Source organism: Dipteris shenzhenensis, chromosome 10 (assembly GCF_047967505.1).
Source record: "Dipteris shenzhenensis isolate YYH24624 ecotype China chromosome 10, Dip_SZ_1.0, whole genome shotgun sequence".
Taxonomy (NCBI): domain Eukaryota; kingdom Viridiplantae; phylum Streptophyta; class Polypodiopsida; order Gleicheniales; family Dipteridaceae; genus Dipteris; species Dipteris shenzhenensis.
Window position 1 is genome coordinate 26,329,306 of NC_141605.1, and position 12,771 is coordinate 26,342,076.

Genomic DNA, 12,771 nt, shown 5'->3' on the forward strand with positions numbered 1-12,771 from the left:
GCATCTACCTTGATTGTTATTATTTCTTCGATTAAAGAAGTTGTTAGCCTCTGCATCGAGGTCGATATCCCCATCATTGTCGCAACGGCGTCCAGCCATGTTGGGGCGTGGAGGAGTTAAAGGGAGTGATTGAATCTCAGGGGGGGATTCGGGGTAGAGGATTGTTGGGGGTGGTGGTTGCAACAGAGTTGTATGCAGATTTGGCGAGTGGTGGAGTCAGAGGCATTGGCCGGAATGTAGCTACATGCGGATTGGGCGAGATTTGTCATGGGTGTCTCTACCACAAGTGCGGGTGTAGATGAAGTTTTGTTGGGAGGAGTAGAGTGGTGTTAGTAGAGAGGGGAGGGGCGGGGGGCTAAGGAGAGGGGGAGAGCAGAGAGAAGGAGGGGGGTGGGAGAGAGAGAGAGAGGGGGGGAAGGAGAGAGAGAGGGGAAGAGAGAGAGAGAGAGAGAGAGAGAGAGAGGGGGGGGAAGAGAGAGGGGGAGGGATAGAGAGAGAAAGAAAGGAGAGGGGGAGGGAAAGAGAGAGAGAAAGAAAGAGAGAGGGGGAGGGAGAGAGAGAGAGAGAGAGAGAGAGGGGGGGAGGGAAAGAGAGATAAAGAGAGAGAAAGAAAGAGAAAGAGAGAGAGAGAGAGAGAAAGAGGGGGGGAGAGAGAGAGAGAGAGAGAGAGAGAGAGAGAGAGAGAGAGGGAGGGAAAGAGAGAGATAAAGAAAGAGAAAGGGGGAGGAAAAGAGAGAGAGAGAAGGGGAAAAGAGAGAGAAGGAGAGAGAGAGACAGGGGGGAAGGGCGAGATATGTGGATGACATGTTGATTGCCAGTAAATCTCAGCAGGAGATTAGTGCTTTGAAGAAACAACTGCATAAGTCTTTTGACATGAAAGACTTGGGTGGTGCAAACCATATTCTTGACATGCGCATTACTCGTGACAGGTCCAAGGGACTTTTGTTTCTGTCACAGAAGGAGTACATTGACAAAGTACTGCAGAGGTTTAAAATGGAGGGGGGGAAGTCTATTAGTACCCCGTTGCCTCCACATTTAAAACTCAGCAGTAAGGACAGCCCCAGATCAGATGATGATAAGGCTGAAATGGCCAAGGTTCCATATGCATCTGCAGTTGGTTCTTTGATGTATGCCATGGTTGCCACTCGTCTGGATATTGCTTTTACGGTGGGAGTCATCAGCAGGTATATGCCAAATCCAAGCAAGCGGCACTGGGAAGCAGTGAAAGGTGTCTTGAGGTATCTCAAGGGTACCAAAGACTTGTGCATATGCTATGGTAGGCAGGATGCATTGATGCATGGTTTTACAGATTCAGACTATGCAGGGAATGCAGATAACCGGAAATCTACTACCGGTTATATTTTCACATTTGCAGGAGGTGCTATATCATGGGTGTCTTGGTTGCAGAAATGCGTTGCACTGTCAACCACTGAAGCTGAATATGTTGCAGCCACTGAGGCTTGCAAGGAAGCAATATGGCTTACTCGGCTGGTTAGAGATTTGGGCATTACAGGAGATATGTCAGTTTTGCATTGTGATAGTCAGAGTGCTATCATGTTGGCAAAGAATCCGGTCTTTCATCAAAAGACCAAGCACATTGATGTGAAATACCATTTCATCAGGGAGGTACTGGAAGGCAAGCGACTTGAGCTTGTGAAGGTGCATACTGATGATAATACTGTAGATTTGCTCACTAAGAGCTTGCCTATAGAGCGGTTTGCACATTGCCGCCACATCATGGGATTAGGATGAGACCATTCTTATTTTATGGTCTTGTATATAGTAACTGTATATTGCTGTAATTTTTATTCTTTTCTCCCCTTTAGGCACATTGGCCTTTAGGTGGGAGGTTGTTGGGGTAAAGGCACATTGCCACCCTTTTATTAAAGATATGACACCTATGACTGTCTTAAGATAGTCATAGGGTGAAAAAAACCTAATCCTAATAAAACCTATGAGTTTGTGGTGTGGCTCAACAGTTCACACCCACATCTTTTGTGTCTCCCCTTCTCTCACTCTCTCCTCGTTGTTCTTCTCCCTCATTCTTTCTCTCTCATGAACTTTCTAAGTTTTTTGCTTACTGAGACCAGTGATGGATTTTCAATAGGAGTTGCACTCCCAAGGAGTGGTTCTTTGGCCATACAAAGACCTTTAAGCCCTTCAGGATCCCATTTATATGGGCTTAGAAAAGTACAATTCTACCACTCTTGTCTGCATTCTTTCAAATTCATTGAATTGCTCTATCTTGGCCTTGTGGTGTTGTACACCCTCTTTCTTTTTCCTAGCTTGGTTGCCTTTGGATTGTGATGGAGGGTCAATCTTGGGGAATTCAATGGCCATGAGTGCCTGTAGGATTGCCAAGTCATTGTCAAATACTTGGCCTTCCAAGGATGCATTATCAACTTCTGTTTCCAGATCCCACTCTATGTCGGCACCGTAGCCTTCTATTATGGACTCTTCAGGGTCACTGTCCCATTTGACGCCTGTCGTGAAGATTGGCATTTCCACTACTTCTGATTCATCGTCCCAGATTAGTGCTTCTAGTTGTATCATTTGGGCATCCACATCTGGCAACATTAGATGTGTTGTTTTACAATTATCTATTGTAGCCAATGTTTGTATCCAATTGTTGATGTCACTTTGTGTATAACCTTCTATGGGCTTTTGTGCACTGCCAGATTTATCTTTACAGCGGTTTCTCTATTTTGGATAATGATCCTATCGGTGCCCCAATCATGGAGTATCGATGCTTCTCGAAGCCATGGTCTTCCCAACAATATCTAGTATGCTGTGGCGCCCTTGGGAAGATCCAAGATAGTAAACTGGAGTGCGAATCTTACTCCAGCAATTTTTCTTGACACATTGTCAATGATACCTAATGGCTTCATTTTTGTGTGGTCAGCTAGGCGGATGCTAAATGTGGCCTTTTGCATTGGAGGTAGACCCCATTCTTCATATAGCTCTCTTGCCATAATGTTTACTCCGGCTCCGCTATCCACTATTGCTGGGTATTGACCAAAGGCTTTATGCTCCAGCAGGATGGTTACATTTTTTATGTCATCTCGAGCACTGAATTTTACCGAAATTGTCTTTTCCTCTTCTCGAGGTGGAGGGAAGGATTGTGAAGATTCGATGCACCCCTTGAAACTTTCCCACATTGTAGGAAAATTTCTTAGTAAGGTCCCAATTGGCATCATGGCTGGGTAGCTTATCAAGCTTGCTAGTGCGGTGCCATCCAATTTGGGATGTTTTGCATGTTGCTCTATTACCTCTTGGAAGTTGTTGGGATCAATCATTGTGTCAATGCCAGGTGTTGATGGTGCTCTGTCTTGTGCTACTGCCATCCTATCTGCCTCAAATTTTTCTTGTTCTTGTTGAACCCATTGCTTCAAGGCTTGGTAGCGCGTCTTTTTAGTTTCAGCATTGGGGTATGCTTCCTTGGCTCCTTGGGTGACACTTTCCGTGGATGTACTTGAGAGTGCTCTCAACGGAAGCAAGAACGGAAGAGGGAGAGAGAGCGAGAGAGAGAGACAGAGAGCCACACAAGTTTTGGTGGGTGCAGAACCACCCTAATCTTCTTTTTCATTCATTTATATATGTGTTTGAGTATTGTACATAACTGGGGTTAAGGCACAGTGACCTTTAACCCCCACAACCTCCCACTTAAAGGACAATGTGCCTTTAAGGGAGAACAACCAGTGAGCATACTATCCAATGCCCATCAATACACGACAATACTCAAACCGCTGACTAGGTAGACTCTTCGTCAGCATATCTGCAGGGTTATCATCTGTATGAACCTTGACAAGCTCTATGCGCTTGTCCTCAAGTACCTCCCTATTGAAATGGTACCTGACCTCAATGTGTTTGGTCTTTGCATGAAAGACCGGATTCCGTGCTAGCTGAATAGCACTCATGGAATCACTATGCAATGTCGGTACACCTGTATGAATCCCCAAATCTCCCACTAGCCGATCAAGCCATATAGCCTCCTTGCAACCCTCTGTGGCTGCAACATACTCAGCCTCTGTGGTAGACAAAGCAACGCACTTCTGTGCACGAGACATCCACGACACTGCACCACCTGCAAAGGTGAACACATAACCAGAAGTGGATCTCCTACTATCCACATGCCCTGCATAGTCTGAATCTGTGTACCCAAGTACACGCATGTCTCCTTTACCAAAGCAAATGCACATCTCCTTGGTACCCTTCATGTACCTCATGATGCACTTAACTGCCTCCCAATGCCTCTTTCCTGGATTAGCCATATACCGGCTAACAACTCCCACTGCAAATGCAATGTCTGGTCTAGTAGCTATCATAGCATACATAAGACTCCCAACTGCTGATGCATAAGGAACCTTGGCCATCATGGCCCTCTCCTCATCTGATTTGGGACTATCTGTATGACTCAGTTTTACATATGGAGGCAATGGAGTACTCACTGCCTTCCCCCCCTCCATATTGAAACGCTGCAATACTTTTGTAACATACTCTTTTTGTGAAAGCCAAAGGAGTTTCCTACTCCGATCACACGTGATGCGCATACCAAGAATATGACCTGCAAGTCCCAAATCCTTCATATCAAAGGCCTCATGCAACTTGGCCTTTAATGCATCTAGCTCATAAGTATTCTTGCTAGCCAATAGCATATCATCCACATATAGTGCCAGGATTATTAGGCTATTATCCTTAGCCCTTTTAGTGTAGAGGCAGTGATCAATTTCACTCCTAAAACCCTGGGACCGAATGAAAGCATCAAACTTCTGATACCATTCTCTAGGTGCTTGCTTAAGACCATAGAGACTCTTCTTCAGCTTGCAAACTAAATGCTCTTTGCCCTTTTCTTCAAAGCCTTCCGGCTGCACCATGTAAATTTCCTCATGCAAATCCCCATGCAAGAAAGCTATCTTGACATCCATTTGCATAAGCTCCATATCCTCTACTGCCACTAGTCCAAGGATGCATCTAATTGTGGTCATCTTCACCACCGGAGAGAATATCTCATCAAAGTCCACACCCTTCTCTTGCTTGAACCCTTTAGCAACCAAACGGGCCTTGTACCTAGGCACATCATCACCTGTGACCTTCATTTTGTAGACCCATTTACATGGCAATGCTTTCTTTCCATGTGGCAAAGAAACCAAGTCCCAAGTCTTATTCTTCATAAGTGAACTCATCTCTGATTGCATACTCTGATTGCATAGCATACTCCCACTTGCGTTGATCCTCACGCATCATAGCCTCTCTGTAGCAAGAAGGCTCCCCGCAATCAGTAAGCATCACATAATCTACCCCTGGAACAAACCTATCAGGCGGTCTAGACACTCTAGATGATCTTCTCAAGGGCATTTCAGCTTGCTGTCCCACTTGCATATCAGCCACATTTGGCTCATCATTTCCACCAATAGATGATCCATCATCTACCCTTGATTGTATACCTGTGGGAGTACTTGGTGGCACCATTTCTTGCACATTTGGTGCATGGACAGCTTGCTGTCTATCAACATATGCAGGTGGATTCACATCCTAGAAAGTGATTCTCCTCATTTCCACATCCCTCAGGGTGCCTTATGCATCTTCTTCTTATTGAAGACCACATCATGGCTGCGTATGATCTTCTTTGCTTCTGGATCCCAGAGACGATAGCCCATCTCTCCACTTTCACCATAACCCAGAAAGATGCATTTCCTAGACTTAGGATCTAGCTTCTTTCGAAGCTCTTTTGGCACATGTGCATATGCCTCACACCCAAAGATACGCAAATGAGAGTAAGAGGGCTTCTTGCCAGTGATCTGCATAAGGTATGCTCAAGAAATCATAGTCCCACGGTAATGAGCGCTACTGAAAATAGGACCTGAGATGCTTCAAAACATGGGCGCCATCGCATAATTGGACTCAGCAAGAAAATCTGCAAATATCTCTCTTCTGCCAGAACTCCAAAATCCCAACCGATGAGTGAGAAATGGGAGTCAACACTTATCCACTGCCATGTGGCATAAATCTAAGGTTTCAAAACCTTAGTATGAAAAATGCATAACAGAGAGACGAAATCGAATACACAGAGATTTATAACTCTGAAAATCCTCCACCGAATCGCGCAAGAACTGATAGGTAGGGGTTTTTGGGCGTCCGGATCGCAATGGGACAGACGGTTTTGGAAACCGTGGTCTCAATCACTGGGTCCAACACACGGACTGAAAAACGTTTTTGGAAACAGAGCTATCTGTAAACTCCACCGGAGTGCGAATGATGAGCAACATAGAAGTTTTAGGACCTCCTGAGTCCACCGGAACTGACAGATCTGCAAATGGTTGCTCCAAACTTGAGTTCCAACACCCGGGCAAAAAACGCAGAAACTGACACAATGAGTCAGAAATCCACTGAAATGATCCCAAATTCAAGAATGAAGGTGTTTCCAAGCTCCTGAAGTAATGTGGACACCAAAAGCAAGCAATAGTTGCCTCTACAAGTCAATACGGAGTCTCTGTCATCAAACGGAACAGGGAAAAGCTCAAAAAACGACTTTTTCTTTGAAAGCTCTTAACAGGCTCTCAAAACCACTTCGCAAAGCCAAAGTGACTTTTCCAAAGGTTCCTCCAAGGTCTCTGCACACTCGGATGCAAGTAAAGTCACCCACAAAGCTTCCCACAAAGCTTCTCCTTCCTCCCACAGAGCTGCTGAGCTTCAAGCATTCACGCACGCTCAGCTAGATCACCCGGGCTCTGATACCAGTTGAGAGTGCTCTCAACGGAAGCAAGAACGGAAGAGGGAGAGAGAGCGAGAGAGAGAGACAGAGAGCCACACAAGTTTTGGTGGTGCAGAACCACCCTAATCTTCTTTTTCATTCATTTATATATGTGTTTGAGTATTGTACATAACTGGGGTTAAGGCACAGTGACCTTTAACCCCCACAGTACTAGGCATGGTCTCACTGTGTTGTGGGATTGGCATGGCTTGTTTTGCCAGAAGGCTCTTTGCTTTTGGAGTGAAAAGGAGTTTTTGCCGTGCCGCTTCTTTCTATTGTCTTGTTATGATCAAGATCGGCTGTGATGCCACACTTGGTGTTGCCACACTATGATTTTCCACACTTATCATCCCCAGGGGTACTTCAGGTTTTACTTCCGTGGTTGGCTGAGGCTTTGTTCTTAGTGGGCAATCCATGCAAGCATGCCCAACTCTGCATTCCCTGCACACAGGTTGGAATGAAGTGGGGTTACCCTTGTGTGGGCATTTTGCTATGTGGTGGTATCTCCACAACCAAAACACTTGATGAGTGTTCGATATGTGGTGGGTCTTAGTTGATTTGCTACACTGGGATGAGTCCTTCAGCACCATCCATGTAGTATATAGGGTATTATGTTTCATACTCATAGTGAGGTTCTTGCACTATAGTTTGGAGTTGTTGCATCGGAACTACTGGAGCCCGTGGACATTGCGAGGGATTGGGATTTCTCATTAGTTGAGGCACTTGTGTTCTCACTGGGAGTGGGTTGAGACGTGGTACTTGTGCATTAGGTGCCAGTCCCGGTGGTCTGTACACTGGGATGATTTGCGACGACGACGGCTGTTGTTGGTATTGTTGGGGTCGGGGTTGTGCTACCCTTATATTATAGAAGCAAGTATTTACATCATGCCCTGCAGCATTGCAAATGGGGCACCATAGGCGTGGGGGTTGAGCCACTTCTGGTGGGTTGAGTCTATTCCTCAAGATCGGGCATTCATTGGCTGCATGGTTGGTGATACAATATGGGCACCAAATATTTTCTCTCCGTGGGTACTGTGGTGGATGAGAGACATGCAACTTTTGCTCGATGGCCTGCATCATTTCTTCTTTTACTCTTAGGGCCATGGGTTCCACTCTGTCTTCGATGGTGTGATCTTTGTGGGAAGTGCTTCCCTTCTTTGAAGATTTCTTGTCTCGATGACTTGATTTATAGCCATCACTGTCGTTGTCAGAATTGGTCATGCCACCCTGAATGTCAATTGTAGCTTCATGAACGTCGTTGAAATGTGCATAGCTGCTGACTTTTTTCATATCCTTGTGAATGCATTTTTTCAGGCCAAAGATGAGCCATGCTATGAGGTACTTGTCGTCCTGACAGGGATCATATTTTGCTATTAATCTTTTCATTCTTCCTAGGTATGTTCTGACCTTTTCTTTCTTACGCATGTCTGTATTGCCTAGTTGTGAAGCAGGGTCATCTTGCCTGTTTGGAATCTTCTTCTGAACTGGTCAGATAGCAATGCCCATGTGGCTCTCTCTTCTACAAGAAGGTCGAGGTACCATTCCGAAGCCTCATCGGTTAGGGCCATTGGGAACGAAGCGGCTTTAGTTTCATTTGACTGGCGCCTCCAACAGCACATGCTGCATCGAAGAGTTGAAGGAACCTCGCAGGGTCCCCTCATCCATTGTACTTTGGCATTTTCAATTTACCAAAGTGTCGTCTGCCATTGTTGTTGTTGTGGTTGCGTCGTTCTTTAAGGTGTTCTGAAGGACTTTGATCGTCGTACTTATTAATTTCCTCCATGCTGCTTGTCGATGGTGAGAGGTTGAATTGTTGAAGAGCGGCGAGGGTCGAAGAAAGCTCCCGAAAGTAGACAAGTTCTAGTCTTTTTCTTGATCTCAGGTGCATAAACAAGTCCTATTTGTGATTTTCAGGTGGGTGCATATGACTGCGAAGTCCGATTATGATTTCGACCTTCGTGGACCTGAAAATGGTAAAAAATAAGCAAGCGGCGGGTCGAAATCAGTGCCTACGTGAGGCACCTACCGAAGCCCAAAATTGATGGTTAAACACGTTGAAACACTTTATTTACAATAGATCTTTACATGCATGAAATCTAGGTTTAATCCGAGTGCAATTTATTCTTTAAACGGCCATGATACGGGTTCCCAAAATAGGAGTTAAAATTGTTAGGGGTTTAGAGATGTGTTAGTGTCATAGGGACCGTCGTGTTAAAAACATGCCTAGTATTGTTCCACGTGAGTGGGAAAATGTGCCGGTGTAGACGGATTGTCAATCGAAGCTCTCAACGGAATTTTATGAGCGAATTAGTGCGAAAAAGTCACCCGCACGGGGGCACAAATTAAGGTGTTTTATGGATGCCTAAATGGTGTGGGATTGGCTGGAAAAATTTCTCATAGCTCAATGGTTCCATGTGTGAAGTTGTGGTTTAATCTGGGTCCAATTTGGGTTCCAAACAGGCAAGATATGGACCTTCAAAGTTAGGGGATTTTAAGGACCCTTTTGTCTTTAGGGCCAAGTGTGAATGGTCCTAGACCTTTGACCTAACTAGGGTTGTGCACTAACTACTAGTTAGTTTGGGCTCAGTTACCATAACTAGTCCTTAGCCTAACCTAGTTTATGTAACTATAATGATTAATTTGACTATAGTTAGTCCAACTAACTAAAGTTAATTTCTAATTGATCCATAGTTAAGTTAATCTAACCCTCTGATCAACTAACCTAATCGGTGGGCAACTAACCTAACCTAATGTTAACTAACCTAACTATAGTTAGTTTGTTCAGGGTTAGTTTAACCCTCTTTTTTTCCTAGGGGGGTCAGCGGGCGGTGGCTTCGGTGGGTCTCTTTTTTTTAATTTTTTTGGAGAGGGGGGGGGGGATTAATTAGCCTAAAGCCTTAAGGCTAAGGCTTGGTGGGCGCCGCCATCTTGTGGCGCGCGAGCTGGCTCTGCCTTTCCGCGGGCGTCGTGGGGCATCACCGCATGATGGCACGCGTGTGGGCTCCGCCTTTACATGGGTGTCGCCTTTGCATGGGTGCCGCCTTGGCTGGTGGGGTTTAGAGAGAGTGGGAGAGGGGGAAGGGCTGGTGAGGGGGGGAGGGAAAAGAGAGAGAGAGAGAGAGAGAGAGAGAGAGAGAGAGAGAGAACGTGGGGGGAGGGGGAGAGAGAGAGAGAGGGCTTGATTATAACGATTGATAGAGGCTCTCGCCTCCACAGGAATTCAAGGGTTTCGAAGGGGATTTTGGGGCTGAAAGTGGGGGTAGGGTTGAGAGAGTTAACTAGGAGTTCCAGGGTTCAGGAGGGGGTTGAAGGGTTTAGGAGGAGTCCAAGGTTGAGGAGTGGAGAGCTAGTCTCCTTCGTGGATTCGAGGGGTAAGGGTTGACGAGAAGGGAGGGAGGAGGAGGAGGGAGGAGGGAGGAGGAGGAAGGAGGAGGAGGAGGAGGAGGAGGGAGTTCAAGGGAGGGAGAAAGGAGGAGGAAGGAGAATGAGATGGGAGGAGGAGGAGGAGGGAGGAGGAGGAGATGGAGGAGAAGGGCGAATGAGGAGGAGGGAGTTCAAGGGAGGGAGGAAGAGGAGATGGAGGAGAAGGGAGGAGGAGGAGGAGGGAGTTCAAGGGTAGAGAGTGCAAGGGTAAGGGCATGCTAGAACACAATAGTGTAAGAGAGCATGGACGCAATGGAAATCAATTGCATGAACACAATAGTGAGCTTGAACATTGAATCCCAAAGAGTGGGAGCTTTATTCCATTGAGAGATACTTATACATGTTGGTCTCTCCACTTTTGGGCGGGACCTTTTCGGTCCCTACACAAAGTGGGGGGACCTTTTGGGTCTCTACACAAAGTAGAGGGACCTCCGAAAGTGTAGGCTTTTAGCCTTTCTCTCTCTAGATCCTGATTTTGCAAGTATGATTGGATCTTTTCTAGAGAGGATTTTGGCTATCCTCATCCTTTAAGACTGCACTTCTAGCCCTTGTTGCCATAGGGTTAACATTGGTGGGGTGCTAAGTCAAGGAGGAATCCATAGACAAGGCAGGCTCCATCAACACTCAGAGCCACACATCAACGCTTGTCGCCACTTACATTATTCGTGGTAGTCAATGCATTCAAACCCTAGACCAAGATGACCTTCTCAAAACCCTCACCCTGTAGCAACTCTGAGATAGTATTACTCTCACTCATTGATTCACACTCAAACAGAGAACCCCTTGATCTCTTCACACCCTTCCTGCCTAGGACATCCCAAATCTCAATAAGCAAAACAAGCATGCACGATGAATGAGGTCACTCACCAAGGAATGCCTAAGTTAACCAAAAAAGCTATGCTTGTTAGAAGAGGAGATCAATAAGGCGTAGTTACGTATCTAGGAAAACAATTTTGAAAGGGGTGCTCAAAGTTCAAATTAATTATGCATAGTAGTTATTCTTTTGTTGTAAGTCAACACAACTTAAAAATGAAGGAATTATTGCCATATGGAATCTAGAAGCGTTGTTGGACACACAAACAACACACATACCCCCCCCCCCCCAACACACACACACACACGCACGCAATATAATTGTTAGATTAAGGATCTTTTATCATTGAGAAATGGACATAGGAATTTCAAATAGGAAGTTCAAATAGGGGCATTACATCATTGAATGGGTGGATACATGAATGTGTCAAATCATCAAATCTTGAGATTACATATAGAACTTAATGTGTCAAACTCTTAACCTTGAATACATCTTGAACTTTGACCTTAAGAAGATATGCCCTTATGATACTAGAAGCAAGCAAGTATCAAATCATCAACAAAGTAAAAGTTTGTAATGCTTGATTAATATTTAGTGAGTTGAGTCAATTAAATGCTATGGTATTTGCATCTTATTACTGAGCATCAACCACATTAAAATGAGATATAATCAGTCATCAAGCGTGTATTTAGGTGTGGGCATTTGAACGACGAACCTAGGGATCATGATCATTTGATAGAGATTGCTCACATTTTGAATTGATTTTGTTTGATAGAGGCTTTCATTGTATCTAGCTATTGAATTAGCATATTCATATTAAATATGGAGTTGACAAACCACAAAGTGGATTAAGTTATGATATAGCAAAGTGTGTGTTTCTACATGCTACGAAATACAACCTTCACAAGCAAACTAGGTAAGCACATTGTCTCACGAAAGCATGAGGAACCCATAGTGTTGATTGTAGTTGAAATATTTTTGAAGGAGGCTTATGGAAGTACTACGAATCCGCATGGTTTTTAGTTGTATTAAAAATATTTATTGGATGAGGAAACTAGGCAAGGCAGGGATGGCATGAGGAGCCCATGGGTTGTTAGCTATAATAAAACTATCTATTGAAGGAGGGACTTGAAAGCCAACATGAAACACGCTAATAAACAAATTGAACTAATTGAGAATAGGGGCCCCTAGTTGAACTAATTGAGAATAGGAAGCAAACCGATAAACAAGCGGATAAACAAACCACACATTGAATTTTACAAGGAATGGGCCACCCCCCTCTCTCTTGCTCTCTCTCTAATAACTATTTTACAGATGCCCACATGGCTACCAAATTGAGAAATGATTTGTGTGTGCGCTTGCGTGCATGTCTTTGTCATCTTTTTATCTTCCTATATGAAGCCATGTGTTGCAAAAGGCTTATGTTGCCACGTGGCAAGAGGAGGGGAGGAGGCCTTCTGAGTCCTAACGTGTGTCTTTGTCATTTCACCAAAACAGTGTGTGTCTTTGCCTCTTCTCTCTACCGCCCCTCAACTCCCTCCCCCTCTCTCTCCCTTCCTTTCCTTTGATACCACCTTGAGATTATAAAACCTCTCTCTCTCTCTCTCACACACACACACACACACACTCTCTCTCTCTCTCTCCAAAAGATAAAGAGGACCGAGGGCCACATTCGTGGGGTGTGTGCATGCTGGTGTGTTTTCAATGTGACCGAAATTGATTGTATATTAGGGAAGATGTGGTGATCCCTAGCGTGGGGTTTGAAGGAGAAAGGCAGAGCAAG